We start from the raw sequence: 27,686 nt of genomic DNA on the forward strand, positions 1-27,686 counted from the left end.
GTGCAGTTTTAAGCTTTAATAGTTTCACACATATATACTCATGAGATATGTGATCTCATCAGTACCTCTTCATCCAATATTAATCCATGATCCAATGTTCTAGAAGCCTTCCTCAATTTCTCCTAACATTTGAGGATACTAGTGGAACACTATGGATGTTTATGTGTCATCCCTCAACATCAAGACACTGTATCAGCACTTCTTCACTTCCTATCATTGGTGCCTTCTATATCTGTTCCTAAAGTTATTTATGACATGGATAGACAACAGAGCTTGCCTTTCTCTCTGTTTCATCACACATACATATACAATGTATGTACATGTATATGTATAGACACACACATATGTATGGGACGGACTATAGAGAAAAGTAACCTTTTGGGCCCAAAGTTGAATAAGAGGAGAGATGCTAAATTGCCTTCAAAAAATTGAAAAGTTTCTTTGATGATTCCAAGCTTCCGATGAAACAAAGGCCCATCTTTTTTAATACCAGTATTCCACCTATACTGCTATACATCTTTAAGGCAGAATACAGTGGTTTCTGAAGAATTAAAAATGATTATCACTCAAAAGGCAAGGGAGGGGAACCCTGGACACAAAAACAGCATCAACTTACGTACGTGGTTTATTCTTGTCTAGACTTTGCTTCATTGATTTCAGGTAAGCCCACAAGCCCCAAGTTCATTGTTTTGATTTCAGAGGAAAGGCTCAATCAAATCATGAGTGTGACATCTTAATTTTACTTTTTTATTTTAAAGATTAAACTTTATTTGTTTTAATTAATAACCATTAATTTTCTCTCCCTTGGGGAGCAACAAAATCCTTCTAACGAATATGCATAATCAATACGCAAAACAAATTCCCATACTGACCATGTCCCATAATGTGTTTCTTATTCTGCATATTGGTCCCTCACAAGACATTATCATCAGTCCTCTGGAATCACAGTTGGTCTTTGTGTTGGTCAGAGTTCTCAAGTCTTTCAAAAGTTGTTTGTTTTTTACAGCGTTGTTTATGCAGACTATTCCAAAAGTCTTAATGAGATGTTAAGCTTAGGACACCCTATGTAGTATAGATTTTTCTCCTAGTTCTGATCACTTCACTCTGCATCAGAAGATAAAAATCTTCTCAGGTTTCTCTTAAATCACTCCATGTTATTTCTTCTTTTGTTTGATACTTATTGGCCAACAATCTTGGGCTCAGTTTTGCCTCTCAGCTAGCAGTACAAGTGTGAACATCCACTCAGTTTTGGTGCTTAGGGTGCTCTCTTCTAGTAATGCTTTGTTTAAAAGGTATTTAGAAAGAATCCTGTTTCTTCTCCTCTACCCTGCTTGACTGCTGTCCTGTTGATGCTGGAATATTTGGAGAGCAGAATGGTAGATGCTTTAGACGACAGAAGCTGGGACCTGACCTTGTGAGAGCATTTTTTCTAGTTCACTGATCTCTATCCTTCAAGTATTTATTTCAAGCCTGAACCCATTGTCAGTCAGGGCAAGTAGAGCATTGATCCCAGGAGCGATCACTGTCCGTTCAAGCACCTGGCAGATGTAAAACATCGGATGAAATGGCCTGTAAAGAGAAAAAGCTGCTTGAGTCCCTCTTCCTACTCTCAGTAATCAGGAAGGACTGGGCAAGTAGGAGGAAATATAGGGAGAGGATGAAAACAAGAGTTTTCAGTTAAATAAATTCAGTGTGCCATAAAATAACCATGCTATGAGGCTTGGGCTTTTATTATGTTTGATTTTGCCACTAGGGTGTTTACTTCCTATAATTTCACGAATATGTAATGATAATGCATCACCTGGCCTACAAATTCAAACACTCTGTACCCAGAGAGTCACCCTCAGGAACTTATGAGTTCCTCAGGATTAAACTGTCAACAAATAATCCTTCTACAGTTGTAGTTCCCGATGCAGGTGTGCAGAAATTAAATTGTAATGTTAGTTAATGGTGTTTTTTACTTTTTTCAAATTTTATTGAGGCCTATATAACCCCCAGAGCCCTAACCCTAAACCTCCCTCCAAACAAAGAAACAGTTAATGAAGACCAAGGTAACACAGTAACTTGGGTCTGACAGGACAAAGGACCGTATAGAATGTGGATTACATTTTAGAGTCTAGGTTTCAATTCCAGGGGTGCCATTCGCTACTTGGTAACCTTGAGCAAGTGATAGGTCTCAGTTTCCTTATCTGTAAGTGGAAGGGATCAGACTGGATGACCTGCAATATCCCCTTCAGCTCTCAATCTGAGATCTTCTGTGGTCCTGAGTGTATGCAGTGTTCCTCAGCATGTCTCCCACCTCTCTACCAAGAGAGCTGTTTCATCATCTTTCTTGTCTCTAGGACCCAAATTGGTCATTATAATTACTTGTAATTACAGCGTCCTGGTAGCCTTCATAATAGCACAATATTCCTAGATTTAGAGCTGGGAAAGATGTACATACATTATTGTCATTGTGTGTGTTCTCCTTTTTCTGATCATTTTATTTTGCAACCTTCTCCTAGGATTATAGAGAGAGATGGAAGGTACTTTAGAGGGCTTGTAGTACAACTGCTTCCTTTTACAGATGAGGAAATGGACTCAGAGAAATTAAGTGACTTGCCAATGGTCACATAGGTAGGGGAAGAGGAGATTAAAACCCAAGTCATCTGACTCCAAATCCAGCCCTTGTTCTACAGCACTACACTGCTTCTCCATAGGAAGGACTGTTAGCAACCTCAGCAAACCACTACAGAATGAACATTTTCTTAATCACATAGGACTCAGGAAGTGGTACATTTTCATTGTCCTCAAGGAGACCTATTCTGAGAGCCATGATGACTCAAAACATTGTGCCTGCCTTAGGGGAAGCAAACATCTTTCACAGACAACTTAAAAAAAAATAGGTGCTTGCTTTGTACCAGGCACAGTGTTGTCTTTAACTAACATCTCATTTGATCTTGGCCACAGTCTTGAGAGGTAGGTGCAGTTATTATCCTCATTTTACAGTTAAGGAAACCGAGGCAGACAGATCCAGGGTCACACAGCTAATAAGGGGCAGGTAGGTGGTGAAGTAGAGGGAGTGCTGAGCCTAGGGTCAGGAAGACCTGAGTTCAAATCAGGTCTCAGACAGTTATTAGCTGTGTGACCCTGGGCAAGTCACTTAACCCATTTGCCTCAGTTTCCTCATCTGTAAAATGAGCTGGAGAAGGAAATGGCAAGCCAATCCAGTGTTTTTGTCAAGAAAACTTCAAATGGGGTCATGAAGAGTCGAATACAACTGAACTACAAAAATACAACTAATACATGCCTGAGGCATGGTCTGAACTGGGATCTTCCTGACTCCAGGCCCAGGACTCTGTTCACTTCACCACCTGGCTACCTCACCTCCCCATTTCTTCTCCTCTTCCCCTCAACTATGCAAATCTTTACATCCTTTCATGAGCAGAGGAAATGTGGTCACCAGTTGGAAGTTCTGAATGCCAGCATTAACACAGTGGATTTTCTTACTATGGAATCATCTAATAGAATCACAAGTTAGAGCAGAGTAACTTCTCATGTTACAGATGAGGAAAGAGAGGCATGAAGAAGTCTGTCCAAGGTCATGCATCTTATAAGTTGAGGAGCCATGACAAGAAAGGAGGTTTTCCAACTCCTTAGTTCTAGTCTGGTACTTTTTCCCGTTGCAGAATTGCCCCACCAGTATTCTTTACCTACAACATGAAGGAAGGTTGGACTAGATGCTCTATAAATTTTACTTTCCCTTACAGATTTCTTCCAGTCATGCCTTCAGTTTTTTTTTGTCCCCTCCCTCAATAGTGTAGGAAATGACCCTCAAGGATCTCTTGAAATCATTTTTTTTTAAACCAAGGCTTCTCCCAGTTAATCCCTCAAGGACTCAGAAATCAAGCCAACAATTAAGAACTCAGCCTCTCTCTTAAAAAAAATAGAATATCCTTTTAATTAAATCTGATGGTTAAGAGACTCAAAGAAAGATTGCCTAAAGTGATTCCTATCAAAGAAATCCACAGGATATACAGGGTGACATTACCTCTAACCATGAAATGGTATGAAACATCAGTCCTATTTATGAGAGAAATAATGTGCCATTTTGTAGATGTTTTCAATCAAGGCTTGCATCTGAATTTAGACAACTCTTCTTTGGGAGGTTTCGGGCACATCTTCAAAAGCTGTCAAGTGGAGGTCCCCTATGCTCTGTCAATTATCCATGGACTAGAAATGGAAGCTTGAATAGCTGCTTCATCGAGAACTAGGTCACTCTGTACATGCCTAGAAGGGCAACTCAGTCACTGATTCATTGATAACTTTGCTGAATTCTGTTTGGTCAGTCTTGAGAAACTCATCCTTTGCACCTCAGGGCTTTTGCTTTGTTATTTTGGTTTTGGCATTCTTGGATATACACATCAACATTGTTGTTACTTGTGTTTGAGTTACGTTTTCCTTTGCCTTCCCCACTGGATTGGGGCTCCTGAATGATAGAAACTGTGTTATCTTGTTTACTTTGGATTTCCCCACAGTATCCAGTACACAGCTAGTATTTAATATTTGTTAATGGGCCAAATAAGGACTCAAAAGCCATCATCTGATGGTTTTCCAGATATATCTTCTGAAAGCTAGCTTGTTCTGAATTTTGAATAGAATCTGAAATTTGGCCTGATTTTAATGATGGAGTAAGCTTCTGGAAAATTCCCTCCATTAGCAGAATGCGCAAAACTGAAAAACTGAAGATCAGGCTTAAATCAAACTTCATCTTACAATTGAGGCTTTATAATGGCAGACAAATTTACTGTGGTCAAAGGGAAGTTTCACTGAATGACACTTTATTCTTTTATTGGTTCCGTTTTCTTATTCAGTTCAGTTCAATTTAGTGAATAATAAGAGCCTACTGTGTGGAAGGTACTCTGCTAAGAACTGGGAGACACAAATAAGAAAAAACATGTACTCTCAAGGAGTTTATATTCTAATAGTGGGATATAACATGTATACAAGTAGGAAAACAGAGACTATGTTTCTAATAGGAATTCTTGACCTGGGGCCCATGAATTTTTAAAATATATATGCATACATATAATATAAAAATATATATGTTTAAATATATTTCAAAATAATTGGTTTCTTTGGTAAGCACATATATTTTATTATGTCTTTAAAAATATTATGTTCAGGAGTCCATAGGCTTCCCATTGTCAAAGGGGCTCATGATACACAAAGAGGCATTGAGGCATAATGTCATATATATGGGGAACAAGTAGTCCAGCTTGACTGAGAAGTAACAGAATAACAAGTGATACAAGATGGGAAAGTGAAACAATATTGGAAAGGCAGGTGGGAGTCTGATTGTGAAGAGCTTGAAATACTAAGCCAAGAAGGGTTTAGATTTTATCCTATGGGAAGTATGGAGCCTGTGGTCAAATCTGTTTCATGGATTTGTCACTTTGTAACTGGGAAGAGAAGGGACTGAAGAAAGTAGAGATTGGAGGTAGGGAGACTTAATTAGGAGACTGGCAATAGTCTTGGTAAGAGGTCATTAGGACCCCAAACTGGAGAAGAGGTATGTGAATGGAAAGAAGGGGACAGATGCAGAAGATGTGAAAATGGATCAAGCAGATTGGCCCTGATTGGCCCCTCACTGGATCCAGTAGCAGAATGACAGCAAAGTGTCAAGGACGTCTCCTGTGCTGCAGACATTGGTGACTGCGAGACAGTGGTAGAGAAGGGGTGACTTGGGCAGGGTAGATATAATCATAGGGTCCTTGAAACAGAATTTGCCTCAGGGGTTAATGTTCTTTGTTATGGCACAGATCTACCCCATCTGTGCACAGCCTTCTTACCTCTCTACTTAAGTCTTGGCTGACTACAACCTACACTGACCTCTCCCATCTTCAAATTCCTAACATGTTCCAGAATGTAACATGATTTTATTGTTTCAGATAGGAAAGTCTTGTTTCCCCAATTTTATTGCAAGCTCTTTGAGGACAGGCACCACATCAAAAAAATTCTATTTCTTTCATTAAATGTCTCCCAATTATGTGTAAGATATTTGAATACATTTTAAAAATTGAGCTCCAAAATCTTTCTCTCCCTTATTCCTTTCCCCCCTCCTTGAAAAGGCGGCACTTTGATTTTGAGTATACATGTGAGGTCATGCTCAACCAACACAAACAAAATAAAACAATAAGAATAAATGAAGTTTTTAAAAAGTGTGCTTCAGTCTACATCAGTTCTCTCTGGAAGTGGATAGTACTTTTCATCTTGGGTCCTTCGGATTGTCTTTGTCCTCACTCTTGATCAGAACAGCTCATTTTTTCACACTTGGCCATCCTTACATTACGCTTGTTGCTGTGTACAATGTTCTGGTTTTGCTCACTTCATTTTGCATGAGTTCATATAAGTCTTCCCAGGTTTTTCTGGAACCATACTGCTTGCCACTTCTTTTTTTTAAAATGTATTTAGTATTTTATTTCCCCTCAATTACATGTAAATAACAATTTTTAACATTCATTTGTAAAACTTTGAGTTCTGGATTCTCTCCCTTCCTCCCTCTCTCCCCTCCTCATTGAGGAGGCAAGCCATTCTTTATAGGTTATACATGTGTAGTCATGCAAAACATATTTCCATATTAATCATGTTGTAAAAGAAAACACAGACAAAAAACCCTCAATGCTTGTCATTTCTTATAGCACAATTGTATTCCATCACAACCATATACCACAACTTGTTCTGCTATTCCACAACTGATGGGCATCCCTTCTATTTCCAGTTCTTTGCCACCAGAAAAAAAGCTGCTATAAATATTTTTGTACAAATAGGTCCTTTTTCCTTTTCTTTGATCTCTTTAGGATACTGACCTAATTGCTGGGTCAAAGGGTATGCAGTTTTATAGCCTTATAGTTCCAAATTATTCTCCAGAATGACTGAACTAGTTCACAACTCTACTAACAGTGTATTAATGTCCCAGTTTCTCCACATCCCTTTCAGCATTTGTCATTTCTTCTTCTGTCATATTCACTAGATTGAGAGGTATAAGGTGGTATCTCAGAGTTGTTTTAATTTAAATTTCTCTAATCAGTAGTGATTTTAGAGCATTTTTATGTGACTTTATTAAGAGTTTTGATTTCTTCTGAAAATTGTCTGTTCTTATCCTTCGACTATTTTATCAGTTGGGGAATGGCTCTTAATTTTATAAATTTGCCTCAGTTCCCTGTGAAATTGAGGAATGAGGCCTCTATCAGAGATACTTCTTAGAGATTTTTCCCCCCTAGTTTCCTAATAGTACTCTAGAACACCTAGCATGCCAGTTGGTACATAACCTTAAATTTGCATAAGGTTTTTAAGTTTTGAAAGCATTTTCAATACATCAACAAATACTTATTACAGACTTATATAGATCATACACTGTGTAAGCCTTGCAAAAGATGTGATCTCATTTGATATTTATGGCCACTAGATAATATAGGCAAAGGAGATTTTTAATATTCCTGTTTTATAGATGAGAAAACTGTGGCTAGGAAAGATGAAAAGGTCATAAAAATCAATCAACAAACATTTCTCAAGCACCTACTATGTGCCAGTCACTCTATGAGGATAGAATGACTGATAAGTAGCAGAACTGAGACCAGAACCCAGGTCTTCAGTCTAGTGTTCCTTCTAATTGTAACATGTAGGTTACTTGCTAAAGTAAATGCTCAATAAGTATTTGTTGATTGCATTGTAAGACTAGAGGATTTAAGTTGCATGAAAACTTAGCAGTCTTCTTAGTCCAGTTCCCTCATTTAGGAGTCAAAGATTCACACAGGTTAAGTGATTTGCCCATGCTTCGTCCTAGACAGCAAATGTCAAAGGTGATTTTTCTAACCCAAGTCCTCTGATTTTCAAAGCTATATTGAACAAATGACAATGGATTTGGATGTTGTAGCTCCAGGTGAGCACATGGTCAGATAACTTTATGACAGTTAGAGATAATATGCAAAAGTTAGCATAGAATAAATAAACATTGGTATATATTGTAAATTATTTCCTAATATCAGATATATTTCAAAAGAAAATATACTGTTCTCCCCTGAGTAAAGATCTTAAAGATCTATTGGACCTACTGTAGCCAGAAAATTCTTTAACAATGTAATACATAAGTGCTCATTTGGAAAACCACTAGGAAGAATCTTTCTGGGTTCTGGATTCCTAATTGCTATCACTTTTTTTTTTTCCTGGGCAATGAGTACAAGAAAGGAGAACTCTCGATAAGTCTTTGCCTATTTCAGGCAACAACATCCTCTGCTTCCATCTTGAGAGTCAGGACAGTTGTGTACAAGGAGTAATCAAGGATCCCAAGGCCTCTGAACCTAGTTATAACTTTGTGAGATCCAGGTAAACTTGACTGGGGTAGAACCCTGGTTCAGTATAGAACTGTAAGGCTCTAGACCAGGGGTAGAGAACTTTCAGCCTCAAGGCCACATGTGGTCCTTTAGGTCCTCAAGTGCAGCTCTTTGACTGAATCCAAACTTCACAGAACAAATTCCCTTTCTTGTGTGAAGTTTGGATTTAGTCAAAGGGCTGCACTTGAGGACCTAGAGGGCCACAGATAGCCTTGAGGTCGCAGGTTCCCCAGCTCTGCTCTAGACTCAATGATCAAGCCTATGCATTGAGTAATGGGGAAGATTTAGTGGATTTCAAAGTAAAGGTAGTGTAGTATATAACATTATGGGAGGCTTTCATAATGAGACACCACTCAGTTCTGGTCTACTGCTTGGCTAAGCATGGTTTGATAGTTCTGACCTTTAAGAGACTCAAGGGGGCAGTTAGATGGCACAGTAGATAGAGCACAGGCCCTGGAGTCAGGAAGACCCAAGTTCAAATGTGACTTCAGACACTTATTGGCTGTGTGACCCTGGGCAAGTCACTTAACCATAATTGCCTCCAAAAAAGGGGTAGGGGAAGAGAGACTCTAGACAATCTCTTCAGCACTGAATCTGGAGTCAGTTCCAATCTGAAGAAAGGTCAAAAAGACCATTCAACTGGGGTCAGGATTTTCTGAAAAGTGTTGTCATAGAAATAGTGAATCGCAGTCTAGATTTTATTGAAGTCATGCTCCACCTAAGAGAAGAATTAGGGGATAAAAAGACCGTCAATCTAAAAATAGGAAGGACCTTTCATTTACCAATGAAAAATGAGTGCCAGGGAAGTTAAATGACTTATCCAAAGTTACAGAGAGTAAGCATTAGAAGCCAGATTTGAACCAAGACCCTCCGATTCTAAAGTCAGTATTTATTCCACTGTAACAAAAAAATGAAAGGAATACTTGATTCAAAGCTTTACATAGCATGGTTTGAGCAGTCTTTCTTTTTTACTTTGCAAAATATTTTTAAATTAACATTCATTTAAAAAAATTAATCTGTCACTTCCAGTACCCCTTCATTGAACAAATTTCAAAAACAAGTAAAAACCCTCAATACATAGTCAATAAACATTTATTAAGCTGCTATTTCATACTAGGCACCATGCCAAGCACTGGAGATACAAAAACAGGGCAAAAAACAATTCTTGTCCTCAAGGAGCTTCATCTAGTCTATTAGAAGAAGTAACATGCTAACAAGATATATACAGGATAAATTGGAAATACTTGGCAGAGGTTTAAAGCACTAGGGAATCAGGAGAAGCTTTTTGTAGTAGGGACTTGAAGGAAGCCAGAGTTTGAAGCCAGGAGATGGAGATGGGGAAGGAGTGATTTCCATACATGACAAGACAGCTTATGAAGATCCCTGAGGATGGATAGGGGATGTCATAGCTGCACAGTGCAGTAAAACAAATTCCCATATTAGCCATGCCATTCATATATACGCATGTGTGTGTGCACGTATGCACACACACACACAAACAAACATATATCTGCCTTTTAAGTGCATCACTTCTTTGAGAGGAGGTGATTGGACCTTCATTCCTTTACATTTGTGGCTTATCACTGTGTTGATCAGAATCGTGAAGTTTTTCAAAGTTATTTTTCCCTAGAATGTTACTGTAGAAATTGTTCTCTAGTTCTGCCCACTTAGCTCTGCATCAGTTCATGGAGGTCTCTGTCTATTTCATCACTTATGATGGCACAATATTATTCACTTACACTCATCACAGTTTGTTTAGTCACTCAGTAGGAGGATAGCCCTTTAGTTCCAATATTTCTTTTCCAGGAAAAGGGCTACTACAAATGTTTTTGAACACAAATCTTTTTTCTCTTTAATTTCTTTGGGAGTAGAGTTCTAGTAGTTGTATGGTGAGTCAAGGGGTATACACAATTGGTTAACTTTCTAGGCATAGTTCCAAATGAGTGGTATCCCTTCTGCAGTGAGACGTATTGGAAAGAACACTTTGTTTGGGAAGGGAATGATAGTGATAGTAAGTACATAACAATGCATTTATACTCAACTACTTCAGACTCCAGGCCCAGCACTCCATTTGCTGAATCAATTCCAATATGGCCTCAGGTTGGTCACCTCATCATTTTCAGCCTCAGTTTCCCCATATGGAATATGAAAGGGTTGGTTAGAGGATGTTCAAGTCTCTTCCAGCTCCAAAAAGGTTATAGAACTGTCATTTCTTGGAGGTCCAATGGGATAGGATCAGGTTTCCTGACCCTGATGCAGCTGCCCTCCTCCCATCTGACTGGTCTTTGCTTCCTTCTTTCCTCATGTAGTCTTATATAGCATCATAGAGTCTTAGCTTCTCAGACTTGGTGGGTTCCCAACACCACTTGAGTTGCTCGACCCTGGTGATGGCCTGACCATTTGAATTTCCAGATGGAGACAAGTCCAAAGAAGCTAAGAGCTGCTCTATCTTTGTTGCATTTCATTGCAACAAAGGCAAAGTGAAGATTCTTCTTTGTTAAATGTTCAGTGACTTAAAAGCACTTTATTTCATCCTAACAACGCGTCTCAGCTGAGAGGCCACTGGCTTTTTAGGGCTGTGCCTATGTTCAGAAACATTTTCTGTATAAGAAATGCTACTCCCTCTTCTGAGTCCTTCCCCCTTTGCCCCTTACACACACATTTTAAAGCAGTTCTATAATTATAGATTTCGTCTCTATAACCCTTCAAGGTTTGCAACGCTCTTTCTTCACAACGGCGCTGGGTAGCTGAAAGGACAAGTATTCTTATTCTTATTTTACAGATGAGGAAAATGAACCCCAGGGACAGTAAGGTGCTTGCTAAGGGTCATACATTTGGTATGGAGGATCATGGAATTTTAGGATTTGAGCTTGGGAATAGCATTTAGAGGTCATCTAGTTCAAGTCTTTTATTATAAATGAGGAAACCTAAGTATGGGCAAGTGACTTACCACTGGAATGAAAAATCTAGATTTCTTACCTTTATTATACCCATCCTGCCATATAAGACTGGGGAAAGAAGCATAATAGTGATAAGTATTGGAGTTGAGGTGGGAAGGCCTGGGCTCCAACCAGGGTTTCATCCCTTAATAGCTGTGTGACTGAGTAATTTATATCATTCTTTGAGGTTAAGTTTCCTCATCTGTAAAATGGGGATAATTCAATTCCACCAAGACTGACTGAGCACCTACTATGAGCAAGAAATTCTGCTAGGCAGTGGGAAAGGGTCTAACTTGACAATGGTAATTAAATCAAATATGCTTGATATTCAGGCGCCCCTATAGTCCCTTTCAATTTAACATTAAGAATGAAAACAGAGAAAGAGGAAGTTCCTTTCAGAGGCTCAGTGCCAGAAGGGTCAAAGACTCTTAATGAGTTTTCTGGAGAAAGTAAAGGCATTCCTGAGTCAAGAGGGAAGTACTAGGTATTCGGCATTAAGTTTCTTTAGAGCACTGATTGATTATAAACTGACCTAGCACTGCTTCCAAGGATACCAGTCATGATGTGAAAAAGACCAAGTGGGATACCCCATTGCATTGTGGCATAGTAGAAAAAGTACAGGATTAAAAGTCTGGGGTTCGATTCAAATTCTGGCTCTTCTACTTGCTATCTAAATGACTGAAGTGACTTTATTTTTTTGACACTAGATCTCCCTATCTTGACCAGGCTGAAAGTGCATTGGTCACTCAAAAGACTCAATCCCATTACAGATCACTGTGGGAGCTTTGACCTGCTCCATTTCAACCTTCCTTGGGTTGTGTTGGTGATTCCTTTCTCCCAGGGCCTCACCATACTGGTTCCAAACCTAGTATGGGACATCAGATCTTCTCTAGTCCACTATAGTTCAGAATTCCTGAATTCAAAGTTATCTACTGCCTTCAGCCTCCCCAGGAACAGGGATTACAGAAATTAAGATCCTTTCTAGTTCTAAATCTATGGAAGTATGATGTTTAGAGAAATAACTGAAGGAATGAAGACTAGCCAAGCCAACTAAATGAAACTAAAGTTGTTAAGTTCAACCAAGCTTTTTTCAGTTTATAAGGGGACCTGAAGAAACATGGCTAGAAAGTACAGCTGTTTAAATAATGTACAAGCTACAATGAACTCTGCTTTTCCTAGACTCAGAGATGAAGACCCAAGTTTGAGCTCTATTTCTGACACTAGCTGTGTAAGTTCCTATGAACAAGTCACTTAAATGTGTCTCGGCTTCGGTTTCACTTCTAAGCCTTCATCTCAGAAAGAGCATCGTGATGCTCGTACTCCCCTTATCACAGGGTTTTTGTGAGTGAGGCAAGCCTTTTAGTTGCTCCATAAATGCATGCTGAATTCAACTGAATGGGAGCCAAGTTCAGAGGGGAGAGTCCCTGTGTGACAAGACTGAGGTCCTAGTTCAGGATGGAGTGTCTTTATTTCCTCTAATTTGCTTTTCTCTCAGAATCTTCCAACCGGGACTGCAGAACATGGGAGGAATTTCTGCTCTGTTTCATATTTCCTTCCCATCCAGCTGCATTTCTATAATAGGAACAATGGAGCACTGGCCGATCCTGCTCTGCTGGCTTATCTGCTCCCAATTCTGGTGCCTTAGCCCCATCTAATCTATAACTTTGAGTGTCCCCTCAGCTATCCACACGTATCTAGTGCTCTCTTCTCCTTTCCCCTATTTCTGTCTCTCTTTTTCTCTTGGAAAGAATCCAGAATCCTGGCCCCAGTGGGTTCTTAACGTTTTCACGTTTAACATCTCAACCTAAGAATTATACAGGCCACCTATGCAGTGTGAAAAATCAGGAATCAAACTATTTCCTTTTTCATTTGTTCCTATGCAGCTTCCATTACCCCAGATCAGAGTACAGAATGTCTTGGCAGGGTTTGACTCAAAAGCTTTCCTATGGAGTGGGGAGTGAATGGTCCTAATTGTGTCCTTCCTGACCAGGTATACCTCTAGAAGGAACAAGGCCTGCTGTCAGACCCCCAGAATTTTACAGTTAGGACTAATACTGATGACAGTGAGTTGCCTTTTTACATACCCTAAAATTCCAAAGGGCCCTGGAATAGGAGGCAACTCAGTGACAGCTCCCAACCTTCTCCGTTTTCTCATTGGTTGCCTCCATTTTGGAGGGCATCTGGGATAGATTAAGACACCTCTCTCTGCTCCTTTTCTCCTCTATATTGGACTGTTCACTTAATCTCAGTTCCACTACTAACACTGACTCCGACTCCTATACATTTGCTTATACCAACACATGGTCTAGGACATAGTAAGCACTTGATAATTATTTGTCAAATTGAATTAAACTGATTACATATTGAGGCCAACAGAAGAGGGAATGTGTCCATCCCTCCCTATATATTCTTTACATCTTATTTCTCTTCCCCCTTACCACTCCCAACTCCACCGCAGAAGCTGTTTCCCTGCACAGCTGTCATTTACACATGTGGTCATACCACTCTGGTAAAGGCCACCCATGACAGTCCTCAGGAAATTGAAGGGCTATGTTTTCTCCCAGTAGTAAATCTCTGACTTTGCTCATGCAGTTACTTAGACAAGTGGAAGACACAGCTGCAAATACACCCAACTTGGGACAGAAGAGTGGGTGTGAATAAGAATAAATGGTATCTAACCAGAGATGTTGGAAGAGGTCAACTACCATATTGTTTGCAGTCTCTGAAGTATATGCAGGCACAGCTTGAAGGAGGTGTCACTGATGGAAGGAGGACGGCAAAGGGTTTGCAAAGCCAGTACCAGTTTCCCTGAGTTTTAATGCTTATGGGAAATCTGGCATCATTTTTCTGAAAGCTCTTTGTGTGTGTGTGTGTGTGTATAAATAAAAGGATGAACATATAATGTATATGTATATCTTTATATCCCAAAGAATTCCAATGGGCTTTACCGATGTAAACTCATTTCCCAACTCTCTGAATCAGCACTCTCCCTTATAAGCATTTGCAGAAGGAACACTGAAATCATTCTCAATGGCCCTTCCCCAGACAGCAGGGAAGCAGGTCAAACATGCTGTTTTCCATTTTATAGATTTATGCAGAATAAGAATTTGCCCAGTGACCTCAGGGAGGCGTAACGATGAGGTATGAGTATTTCCAGTCTCTATACCATATTCCCTGTGTATTGCTGAGTCCCCAGAAGAGAGTTTTTTAAGTCTTTAGAGAGAAAGTTAGCAAGTGTTTACAGAATCACATAATGACCAAGTTGGAAGGGACAGTGCAGGCTTTCAGCTTGTATGTACCTGAACAAGACATCTCCTGCAAATTCACCCTATACCTGAAGACCTCCAATGGGGAGAGTGTGGGAGGGCAGGAGGGAGCCCCATTACCCCTCAGTGCCGTCCTTTCAAGTTTTGGTTTGCTGTAATTGTTAGGATGTTTCCTTATATTGAACAGAACTTAGACCCACTGCTTCTAGTTCTTTTGGGGTCAAATCTCTCTCCCACATGATCGTCCATCAAGTGCTTGAAGGGTTCCATCTAACTTCTCTTCTCCAAGTTAGTCTTCATTTCACCCCCCAATCCTTCAACTGAACCTCCTGTGGCATGATCTTGAGCATATTCTCATCATACCATTGGGATTCTCTCTAACCCACAGTGTTCTGTGCCCCACAGAATGGCTGCAGCTTAGGACCGGGGATGAGTAAGGTTGGAGAGCACAGATCAGATACAATAATCATTATATTCTTAACCATAATAACATACAGCAGAGTGGTTTTCAGTAATCAGTATGGTGTTCCCCAAACTAAGATTGGATCACAAATCCAGGATTTGTGGGTGGTTAAGTGTGAAGCTGCGAATTTGTCTGAAAGCTCTGAGCATGCTTATTCTGAGGTGCAAATTGCTTGACTGAAAATAGTTTTAAATCCCCCTACTCTAGGGGTAGAGATCTAGGCATTAGTAGTTGTGAACTGAATACTGGGGGTGTGGAACTAAATGCCACAAAGATATGGCTTCGACCATGATCCAGGGTTAACTATACATTCATCCACCTGAAAGTCTCCCAAGGTTCTAGGAAACATTCAATGCCCACTATATATAAGGAACTCTGTGTGGTGCTTTGTGGGGTGATAGAATGATGCATGAGCCCTTACCCTCAAACTTGCCATTCAGCTGAGAAGATTGAAAAATAAACAAGTTAAAGAACTCCCTCAAACAATGAAATATCACAAAGCAGTCCATTATTAGTTGCCAAATTGGTAATACAATAAATACCCTAATCAGAGTAAGCAGAGATCACTGAGGGATGAGAGAAGATGCTGAATCCTGAAGGATAGATAGGATTTGAATAGATGGAGAGAGGCATGAATGAAGGCTATTCCAAAATGTCAGACTAGCAAAAACTGTTTCAGAGGACCATAGGTGGATCAGTTTGATTTACAAAGTGGGAATATTAGACATAAGGCTGGAAGTCAATGGAGAACTTCAGTGCCAGTTAAAGAAAGATGTCTGGATTTTCATTTTCCATATAGTAGAAAATACTGAGAGTTTTCAGGCAGTGTTTTAAATCAACAGGTATTTATTAAATGTATTATATTAAATGTATTAAAGGTATTATCTTGTAAGGAATACAGAAAGAAGTAGTCTATTCAACAAACATTTATAAGCGTGTGAGCTCCACATGGGTTTAAATTTTTCTTTGCGTCCTAGGTGTCTGACACAGTACATGACAAAGTGTGTGTTTAATAAATACTAGCTGATAGGTGTCAACTATGTGCAAGGCAGAGAGATAGCATGTCATAATAGATATTGGGCTGGCCTTGGAGTCAGGAGTTTTGGGGTTCAAGTCTTGACTCTGACATAAACTGGTTATGTGACCCTTGGGCAAGTCATGTAACCAGTTCCTCCAGGAAATTCTCTCTAAGAGATTATCTTAGTCTGGAGTTTGTGGATAGTTTTCAGAGTGTCTCTGAATTTTTTTTTTTTTTGATTCTGATAACTTGTTTGGTGTTGCTGTTCTTAGCAATCCTATGTATTTTATTTTATGCATTTAAAAACGTTCTAAGTAGGATTTTGAAGGCTTCATCAGACTGCCAAAGGGGTCCAACATACAAAAACAGTAAAAAACTTCTTCTCTATGATTATAATTATAATCAAGTTTGCAAATCTGCACTGGTAGTTTCTCTATATACCAGGAGTTCCTCAAGTTAATGAAATCACAGATTGGGACATCATCTCCTCACCAAAATGTTCAGAACATCGTGCTAGGTAGTGATGACAGATAAGAAGTGACACAAATCTCTGGCCTCAAGGAGGTTACATCATTAAAGGAAAAATGGGCAATGGACGCAGACAAGTGTAACAGAAAGCAGTGTCAGAGTAGAAATGGAGAGATCTGGACAATGTGCTCTAGAAACATCTGAAGGGGGGCAGAACGCTTCCAGAGGCCAGAATCAGAGATCAGGGAAGCTACCACGGCAGAAGTGAGATATAAACTAAGACTTGAAGAAAGAGAAGAATATGTAAAGTAATAGCAGAGGAAGGAGTGTGTTTCTAGGTATCAGGGATGACCTGCTCAAATGTACAAAGACTGAAGACTGACAGTGGTTCCCAGACAGGGTGGCCCATCCCCCTAGGAAGTTTAGCACTCATTCCACATAGAATTTGGGGCACAAGGCAGGCCCCCTTGGACCCAACAAAATTTATGCTCAAGAAAAGAAACCAGAAGGTTGAGATCCTTAGGGTGCTGGTATACAGATGAATGTACTGCAGACAGAAACAAATCAGCTTGGGTTGGTAAGACAAGGTACAGAGACATCAATCTCTGGAGAGGGAGCGAATTTCCTTTCACCCCACCCCAGCATGTCAGGATCCTGTGGCCAAACCCTGTTCAGACTGCACTAGTTATAACTTTGGGAATTGGTTAGACCATATCATTCTGCATTAGTAAAAAATATTTTGGTAGCTATGTAAAGAATGGATTAGAGAAAAGAGAGACCACCAATTGGGAGACAGTTATAGTAGTATAAGTCATGATAATATGAGAGGAGAAGAAAAGACAGATGAGAGAAATTTTGGAGACCGAGTCCACTGAGCTTGGGAATGGACTGAATTTGAGAAGAGGGGTAAATGGAAGATGGAACAGTCAAGCATGGCTCCAGAGTTTCCCCAGACTAGGTTTTGGTACCACAAACAGATAAAAGAAAAGGGAAGGAGAAGTAGATGTAAAGGAGAAGATATAACGTTCTGTTTCAGATTTGTTGACTTGAAGTTGATTTGGTGGGATGTACAGCAGATGTCCATAGTAAGTTGGAAAAGCAGACGATTTGGCAAGGTAAAGAGCCATGCTGAGAGCGGGATGTTTATTAAGGTTTGGATAGATAAGGCCTTGAAAACCAGGAAGAGCTATAGCAGTCCATATGACAACCATTCCACCTTACTGAGACCCATTGATCAATGTAGCTTGTAAAATTTCCCCTAGAATTCCTCACTTCATTTTCTAAAGACAGAGGGAGTGGAAAGTATGGGCTAATGTATGGGTTAATGTATTACCTACCTCTAGGATAGGTGCTTAAGGTCTAGTTACCTGCTATACTGTGTATATTCTGTTTCCTTCCCCCTCATCTCCACTTTGGATTTTTATACGAGTGAAATCAGGTTAAAAGGAATATCAAAGCTAACTTGGAAGGGGAAGGACAGTCATTATGGGGCACTATATGGGGCACAGCTTTAGGCTAGAGATGGGGAGGGGCATGTGGAGACAGGGAAATTACAGTCCCACCCAATGTGCCTTGTAACTAGTATATGTGGGTTTAGACTCTTTGTATAGGGGTCTCCGATTTTTATTTTTTTTTTGCACCAATTGACAGAATGACCATTTTCCTCCCTTTTTGCCATTATCTCAATGCCCTGGGGAAGATCTGCTGATGAGGATTCTGTTCAGAGCTACCACTGAGAAATAGAGGCATTTTCAAAGTTGCAATCGTTACTTCCTACCACCTTTTTAAAAATACCTGAGTTATCATTTGGCCTCCTGGGCCCTTTCTACCTTTCTTCCCAATTCCTTTAACCCTTTTAAAATTAAGAAAAGAAACTCATTTCTAAAACATAGTGAGGGTTTACAAAGTGCTTTTCCCACAACACATTTGTGGGGTAAGTAGTGTAAGAATACTTGCTTCCATTTTAAAGATAGGAAGAACTGAGGGTCAGAAAGGAGAATGGTTTGCACAAGGCTGGAAATCTAGCAAGCATGAGAGCTGGGACTCAAGCTAAGATTCTCTGACTCCAAATCCACAGCTCTTCCCACCAGACCCTTCAGGCCCAGGAGCTGCTTTTCCTTGGCCTTTGGGAAAGTAACCAATTATACATTTGAATTGCTGTCAGATATCTTCTAGGCTCCTCTCCAGTGGCTGAGCATCATTCATAATGGGAGAAAAGGAGAGTGGACCAGTTTAGAAAGAAAGGGGCTGAGGTGGGGGTGGAGGGAGGCAGAGAGGAAGTAGGAGAAGAAACCTTGCATATGGTAGGAGTTCAATAAATAGTTGTTGGTTAGATTGACCTTCTCCTTCTATACATTGGTAATTGGAAACCCAAACCTTCTTCAGGACCACCAAGTCTTCTCTACTCAATATTCTGTTACCAAGTGGTGAGGATAATAAGAGGCAGCTGTCTGTGTGTCTTTCTTAGAAGAATCCCTTATCATTGTATTACTACCACGTCGATGAAGAGTTGAGAAGACCCAGAGAGAGGTGGCAAAGTTGTCAGCACTCTCTCTAAAAATTAAGTGCAATAAAGATAATAACTATTCGCATTTATACAGCACTTTGTAAAGTGCTTTCATTACCACAAGCCTGTGAGCTAGGTAGTGGGGGATATGATCTCCATTTTACACATTAGGAAAGCTGAGGCTCTGAGAGATTTGCTGATACGTACTCACACAGCTAGAAAGTGCCTGAAGCAGAACGCAGGTCTCTTCATACAAGGTCCAGCACTATACCCATTAGGCTATCTTTCCTCTCATAATAAAATCAATCTATGGCCTGACTTGAAAAGTACTCAAGATTATTAGAAAAATGGTCAAAGTAGAAATGAAGTACTAGGAAATCTCAATCCTACCTAATTGTCAGGTAGTAACAAAAAAAAAATTCCTAATCCTACTCTCTGAGGTCTGAAACAGCTTTGGTGGTTAACAAGCCCCTTTACTAGCTGGTAAAAAGAAAATATTCCTGTGATTAAAAAAAGGCAATTCTAGTTTGGAGACTTAGATTAAACCTTGACCATGGTCCAATTTGTGAAGAGTAATGAAGTATTTGTTTATTGATTACTGGTTTATTATTGTCTGGCCCCAGGCAAAATTCCCAAGGTGTTAGTTTCATTTTTTCCCTCAGTGCCTTTCTACTGCCCTTCCCTACCCAGGAGTGCATTTATTTCATTCACATCTGGCGTCATCCAAAGCACCCCAAGCTTCACAATTTTCTCTTGACCCTTGAGGTCAGGGCTAGCAGACATTACAGAAGAGCAAGGTTAGGTTTGATTATAAGGAGAAACTTTTAACGGTCACACTGATGAAGTCACAGATCTTTCTACCATGATTAGAGCTGTGCTCCAAAGACATCCAAGAAAGGAGGAAAGAATTGATACATAAATAATTATAGTTTTTGTGGTGGCAAAGTACTGAAAACAGAAATGGCTGAACAAATTATGATGTAGAATGTAAAGGTATTCTATAGAAAAGATGTTGAAAGGAGAAATTTCAGAGAAAACCAGGAACCCTTGTATGAACTGGTGCTGAGTGAAATGAGCAGAAGCAAGAAAGGGACTTAGGCAGTAACATCAACATTGTGGAGACAAACACCTTTGAAAGACTTAACTCTAACTCTGCGACCACCAAGATTCCAGAGGACTGATGGACTAACTAATGGACAACGTGGAAATTGTCTTGTTTGAGTTTTCTTTGAGGAGGGGAGAAGGGAAAGAAAATAAATGCTTGTTCATTGAAAAAGTAAAATTTCCTTTTAAAAAATTCACATATCTTTCAAGTATTGAAGTAGATAGTACTGGCAAAGGTCTGAACAGTAGTAGAGAATGATAGGATTCAGAGCTGGTTGAGAGCCTAGTCTAATCCATTCATTTTATAAGTGAAGAAACTGGAGACAATGGAAATTAGGAGATTTGTCCAAAGTTAGATAGCTAATTAGTGGTAGTAAAGATCAGAACTTGGTTCTCCTAGCTACTTGTCCTGGGTTTTCTGTAGTATAATAGGCTCCTCCTCCCCAGTCTTCTAAAAGGCTAGAGTTGTCACTGAAGGAGCTCAAAGTCTCATCTTTTGAAAAAAAAATCTATATTCAGTTTTATCGAATTGTATATAGGACAGGATTATAAACATATAAAGATCATCTTTACATTTCCAGCTCATGATAACTGTTACCCTAAAACACTGTGACCTTGTTTTCTGTGCTTTTAGAACACTTAAATAATAATAGCTGATTTTATATTCCAAATAGTAGACCATTTCAAGGATCATCTGGCTAGCACATCAGACTTTTACTCAAGTACAATTCTGATGCTTTTACATAGTACAAAAAAGGCTTATTACAAAGTATTTTCTATATACGACCACATTTGGTCCTTGCAATAACCTGTAACATAGGTACTGTTAACCCTAGATTTGGGATCCAACGACCTAAGTTTGAATCCCTTCAACTTATGTATCTCGGGGTAAATTACTTCAACTGTGGCCCTGTAGAACAAAATGCTTGTACTATATGACATCTAAATTTCTTCCCAGCTCTAAATGTAAGAACCCATATTTTTATTCACATTAGAGAAACTGAGGCTAAGAGATTAAGTTTCTTTCCCACATCACACAGCTTGTGAGCATGTAAGGTCTTTCTGACTCCACATCCAATAGTGTGCATTACACCACAACGCTTTCATTGAAGAATTAGACTCAGATTTATTGTTTTGTTTTTTTTTAAATGGAAACCCATAATACACCAATCAAATCCAGAAACTTATCTTCTGTACATTGTTCATGTGGCAATGATGACTATGTCCAAGACTGAGAAACTCTGGTGGATCTTGCGAAACGAATGCATGAACAAAGAGGAAGTCAGCTGAAGAAGAAATTCAGTACTACATAAATCAGAATCAGATTTAGAGCAAAGGACAGTGGCTATTTTGAGGAGACTGCACCTATTTTATAGATTGATCTTCAAGACACAGCAGGGTGTTGGGCTTTTTTTCTTTTCGGTGCCAGCAGGCAAGTCATATGGATTTCATATTCAAACAGTGGAATTCAGACAATGGCACTGAAACCCAGAAAGGGCATCCACTGAGAAACTTAATTGTCCACGTTGGGCCAAATATGATGATTATCAGTTCTCCGTGGCATACATTATCCCAAGTTTTACCTCAGAGAGAAAAGGGCATCATCTTAATTGTACTTCCTATATCTTAAAAAGCAATGCAAGGAAATATGAAATCTCCTAAGGACCAAGGAAGCAAATCCACTGTCTGTTTGAAATCAGGCCACACTGTCTGGACTAAAAAATAGACCATTCTCTCTCACATCCAATGGAAACACATTTCTGTGATGAAGCTGTGGAGCTGCCAGTTTGAAGTAGCTGTGACTAGAACTGGTTAGTACCAATGTGGGCGAGATAATCTACTGAACCTCTTCTCTTCTCACCTTTTGGGTACTATCAAGTTTCAGAGGAATGAGAAGATAGTATGTTTTTCCCTTACCCAATTTATACTACCTTTGCTGCATAATTGAGAGTAGGGCAGAATAACCTTTGTGAAAATTCAAATCAGAAAAAAAAACTTTCTTCATTAATATAAAAAGCCAATCTCAAATTTACAGTCTAGTACTAAAAAAAAAAAATCTAGAGAAGTACAGTTTGGACATGATAGGGCCAAGGGTTTTCTTTCTACAGTTCTAGAGATGTGTAAAATCTTCACTGGATTTTCCATCCCTACGTTATACAGGAAGAAGCCTTTACGGTCCACAGGGTAAAAGGCTTGATCTTTTATTCAGACAGCAAAGTCAAAAATATGGCCATGATATCACTAACAGTGTTGATTACTGGAAGAAGTAAACTCTTTTTAAAAAATTTTGTTTCAATATTGAATAGCCAAGGTAGATTATAAAAACAAACCAAGAGAATTTCTAGATAAATCTCTGAAATGTTTGATTTGGGAGGAGGAGGGGTGTGAGAGAAGAGTTTAAAAAAACAGGACCTAAGGTCTGTGACTGAATGGTGAGTAAAATGTATCACCATACAGTTACTATGGATACTCCTACACCCCCTAAGCAAATTAGGTGCTTTATGATAATTAACTTAACGTACTTTATGGGTAGCATGAGTACTGAACTTAGGCCCTGGGGCTAAGTCCTAGGATCATTCCACAGTTAGTTCTGTGTGACCTTGGGTCAGTCCTTTAACCATTCTCAGTTTAGGTTTCTCATCCATAAAAGGGGGATGATAATAATGCTTTTTACTACTAGTATCATTAGTGTGGTAGGGTAATGTGAATATTATATCAGATGATGTAAATAAAGCTCTCTCTAAAGCTTAAAGACTAAATATCAGCTAGATCAGATGAGCTCTAAAATTCCTCTGAGCTCCCAATCTATGATGCTATTAATAATGTGATTTGTTTAAACAAATTTCACTAAGTTGAAGAAGGAACCCTGGTTAATTGAAAAGTTAACTATTAACAGTGATCTGTATAAAGATCCGGTTGTAAAAGGGTTCAAATCTTGGCTTTACTACTTACAACCTTTTATCTGGTTGGTCTAGATGAGGGGTCTCCAAAGTAGGAGAGAAGGTATGACCCCAAGAGGCCTGTAACCAACCAATTAGAGTAGCCTCCCACCTACATTGCAATAGCCAATTGTGGGGCTTGTCTTCAACCTAACCCTTATTCCCAATACTTAAAGCATTCTATCTTCTTACATACTAGGTCCTAACCTCCTCTCTTCCTAGTTAAGTTCCTTAGGGAAGTTATAGCTAACTTGTAACTTCTATATCGGCAGCTTCATAGGTGCCATGGGGAAAATTCCTTCTTAAGGTAGCACACTCATGTCCTGCTTCCAAATTCACCTCATGGCCTGAAGAACCCTACCTGCCCCATTTTCCTCTAGAATGGAAAAGAATGAGTTTCATAGAATGAACAGGTATGGACACAGTGCCCTCTTCCTTGCAGAAGTCATCCTATTACCTTCCGATGTACATACCCCAAACCAACTCCCCTTCCAAACATTCTCATTTCTGTTGAAGACTCCAAGATTCTTCCTGTCACCCAGGTTTACAACTTCTCCTTGGCATTCACCTCACATATCCTTGCCAAATCTTGTTTCCATCTCTGCAATATCTTTGGCATCTACCCCTTTTTATCAGCACTCACAGTTACCACCCTATTTCAAGCACTATCCTCTTAATACTACTGCAGTGGTCTCTTTACTAGTCTCCTCAAGTCTCTCCCCCTCTCTGGCCCTTCACACAGCTCACAAATTTTGTTTTCCAAAAGTATAAATCTAACCATGTTACTCTGACTATAGCAATAAACTATATTTCGTCTTTATTCATCCTCATTTAACTTCTAATTTAAGTTTTATAATGTACATAATTTTTAGTACATGTATGTGTACATAAGTATAGCATATACACATACACTCATATATGTTGCCAATGAATCAGTCAGTCAACAAGCATTTATTAAGCTACTATGTGCCAGATATTATGTTAAATGCTTGGGATACAAGGAAAGACAAAAACACAGAACCAGATCTCAACGTCCTCACATTCTAATATGTGAGAAAATATATCAACAATTATATACATACAAGATATATACAGTGTTAAAAAGAAGAGGAAAGCCACTAGCAATGGAGGGTCCTTAGGAAAGGTTTTTTTCATTAGGTGGGGATTTGAAATGAATTGAATAAAGTCAGGGAAGCTGGGCTGTGGAGGTGAGGGCATTCCAATAATGGGAAAGAACCAATGGAAAGGGACAGAATTGGAGATGAGAGTGACTTGCTCAGGGAACAGCAAGGAGGCCACTGTCACTTGGTTATAGAATTCATGGAGGGGAGTAAAATATAAGAAGACTGGCGAAGCAGAAAGGAGCTGGGTTGTGAACAGCTTTCCCAGAGAAAGAGAGGATTTTATATTAGATTTGGGAGGTAATAGGGAGCCACTGGAATTTACTGAGCAGAGTGGTGTCATGATTAGAGGTATGCTACATTACTGAGGGGATCTGTGGAAAAAAAGTTGAGAGACCTCCAGACTAAATGACGACTCTTCCAATACTGAATATACGATCCCAGAATAAAAATACATTCTCATCTGTTCTCCATAATGTCTTGACATTAGTAGCCACCACAAATTAATGACAGAAAATGGTTGTTAATAGCTGAGGTGTATGTGGTATGCAGGTTATAAAGTCCATTTTTGCTTCTAGAGGATTAGCCTGTGCTTTTTCAGATGGGGCACATCTTCCCTTAACAAATATGTTACTTCCAGAGTCTCCCTGCTAATGCTGGTACTAAGCTCACTGCAACAGCAAAAAGGCTTCTGTAAATGGATTAAATGGAACATTCATGGAGTGTTAGGAGACCTTACTTCTGCCTCCCTAGAAGATATCTGCTCCACTTTCATATTTTCTTCTGTCCTAACCCTAGATGGAACCATGATGATGAAGGCCTGTCAGCAGTCATTTCCTATCTACATCATACATGAACAGAAGCATATAAAATGACTTTGCTTTGAGGCTTGCAGGATTTTCTATATCAGTTCTTTGGACCACATACTGAGCTGGGGCACCAACACCGTTCCAATTGTCAAGAATTTCCTTTCAAACTCCACCACTAACCCGTTCTATTATCACAGATCGTTGGGGACCCAAATCTCCAACCTACCTTCTAAAAATTTCAGTGGGCCTTTAAATGAACTGCATGCATTTGTCCCAAGAGGGAAAGCAAACCGAAATGAAAATACCTCAAAATAGCAAATATCACAATAGTCTAGGTGGCTTCATTTAAGAACCTCCTGAAAACTTTTCATAAAACTCCAATAAGTTTTTTTTTTATTAAAGTACCCTTTAGATCTGCTAAACAGCACAGTTGTTGCGAACAGTATAGGACATATACATTCCTTTTCTTTAATACTATTGTGATTTACAAAAAGACATTATTACTGTTAGCTATTAGAATGCAGAATAAATGGGTAAATAATTAAACTTTACCCAATTTACTAAATATCTGCAAAAAACAGTCAGTCCATTCCCTGCCTCTAGTAAATAAAACCTATCTTTATAGGCTTTCCAAGATTCCTATGAAGAGAAAAAAAAGAGGGAAAGAAATGTCCAAAAAAGAGGACAGGAATCCACCCACCCCAAACCAACATGTTTTACATTAGTCTGTAAGAAGGAAAAAGACCCTCCAATCAAGAAATTACAAGTATTGAGATGTGGGGTAGCAGGCCGACCTCCGAGTCCTTTGTGTTTTCCCTCTTTCCCACCAAGCCCTCAGTGAGGGAGAAGAAGCCAAATAAATAAATACGCAAGTAAATAAGTAAATAGAAAGGGAGTTTCCGTAGTCACTTTGCAGTCTGAGCCCAGTCTGGCTCAGGCCAGCACGACACTCGCGGTCTGTAACTCCAACCTGGGCTCTCCAGCCCTGGGCTCTCCAGCCCGGGCTCTCCAGCCCGGGCTCTCCAGCCCGGGCTCTCCAGCCCTGCTCTGCTCCACCATGGCCCTCCCCCCGGCCCCCCTCGCTCCGACCCTGGACAGGACTGACCTTGGAGCCTGCTCGGGCTCCTCCCGGACCGGGCTCGAGAAAAGCATTCTGTTTAGTGTGTGAGCCGCCCCGGGGCCGCGTGCGCGAGCAGCCACAGTCCGCCATCAGAGTGCCAAGCCTCCGGCCCCACCCCGGCTCTCCCGCCGGGCTGGGCCCGCTTCTTACGGTCTAGATGCCGCCGCCTCCGTCAGCGTTTGGGGCTGCTAGCGAGGGACCCAGCGCCCAGAGCCCAGGCTGGATGGGGGTGGGGATGGCTGCCCTGAAAGCATCCACGGAAACGTGTGCATGCCCAGGACCGTGCCGGGAGGACGCAGGAGGGATGTGCACGAGTGGGCTGTGGGGTTTGGTGCCCTTTCTCCTTCTGAGCTATGGTGTGGGGATGGGAGGGCAGGCAGCACCTTGTAAATGAGGGATTTCCTGTTCGCAAGACTCTGCTTGCAGAGTTTCTGTCCTGCCCTTGAACTGACAAGTGAATATCTGCATCTCAGCCAGGCAGAAAGTAAATCACCCCGCGAGGGCTCGGGCTGGGAGGGGGAGGGGAGGAGGGGGGAGGGGACGGAGGGGGGAGGAGGAGGAGGAGGAGGAGGAGAGCGGTCTGCTCACCGCAGCTGGGTTGCTAAGAGCTCAGACTGGAGGAGGCCTGCTGTTTCCTCGCGCCGCTAAGCCTAAGCCTCGACCCGCCCGCCCGCCTGGCCTGGGGAAGCCTGCTAAGGTCGCGGCCGCTCTTGGCCCGCTTTGGCAGGCCCGGCCCCACGGCCTCCCCGGTTCCCGGGCTCACACGTGAGAACCGGAGGCCTGGCGGTGACTAATCTCCGACTTGAGGCCCTCTGGCACGCCGCCTAGCCCTGTCCTCCCTCCTGCTCTCCTGGCTCTTTCCCGGCCCGGGAAACTCGTTGAAAGGAATCACGCACCGCCCCCCTCCCCCAGCGAGTGTGCCCTTCCCCCCCAAAGTAGGAAAAGTCAGTCGACACGGTCCTCTACGGAATTGCTTTAACTTTGGCCTCTTTCAAACCTAGTTCTGAGTGTGTTTGTGTTTCCTTCCCAGTAAGCACTTTGATCCTTTCCTACGAGCCCGAGGAGGAGCCAGCCCGGAGTTGTGGCTTTTAACCCATTGGGTGCCAGGAGGGTAGTGGACTATGGGTTTTCTGTAACTGGTAATGGTTATTTGGTGTGGGTAACACAGAAACCCCCAGGAGAGCAGGAGGCCTGGGGAAGGGAGAGCGAGCTTTTTTCTAGAGAGCGGGCCTTGGCTGAGACTCTGCAAGGCCTTTTGGAGCAAGAGTTTCTAGTTAATATTCATCCTACAGAAAATGGACCTGAAGGACAGGAAGCCGTCCTGCTCCATGTTGAAGGAAGGCTTTAGGAGGAGGGGGCAGAACGGGTGGTAGAAGGGAAGGGCTTGGGGGTCCGCACCATCCTTTACCAGTCCTGCCAGCTGCTTCTAGCTCCCTCTCACCAGGTCATGCCCCACTGTAGGCTACTTTGGGATAAGCCAGGCACCCGAGTTAATGATTGATTTATTGGCCTCCAGGCATCGGGCCGGTCTCCTTTATATTTGCCTAAACTGGAGCCCGGC

The 27,686-nt window shown here is 40.8% G+C and overlaps 1 protein-coding gene and 1 long non-coding RNA gene across 5 annotated transcripts in view; one reads left to right on the top strand and one right to left on the bottom strand.

Annotated features, from left to right (window-relative positions):
- BCOR (BCL6 corepressor) overlaps positions 1-27,686 on the top strand; it is a 145,189-nt gene that overhangs the window by 44,762 nt on the left and 72,741 nt on the right. The gene's annotated exons all lie outside the window — the stretch shown is intronic.
- LOC140507163 (uncharacterized) lies at positions 738-26,670 on the bottom strand. Its single transcript, XR_011968217.1, has 2 exons — positions 26,111-26,670; positions 738-1,569 (listed from the first exon to the last, which is right to left on the bottom strand). It is a non-coding gene; the product is annotated as an uncharacterized lncRNA (long non-coding RNA).

Source organism: Notamacropus eugenii, chromosome 5 (genome assembly GCF_028372415.1).
Source record: "Notamacropus eugenii isolate mMacEug1 chromosome 5, mMacEug1.pri_v2, whole genome shotgun sequence".
NCBI classification, from domain to species: Eukaryota; Metazoa; Chordata; class Mammalia; order Diprotodontia; family Macropodidae; genus Notamacropus; species Notamacropus eugenii.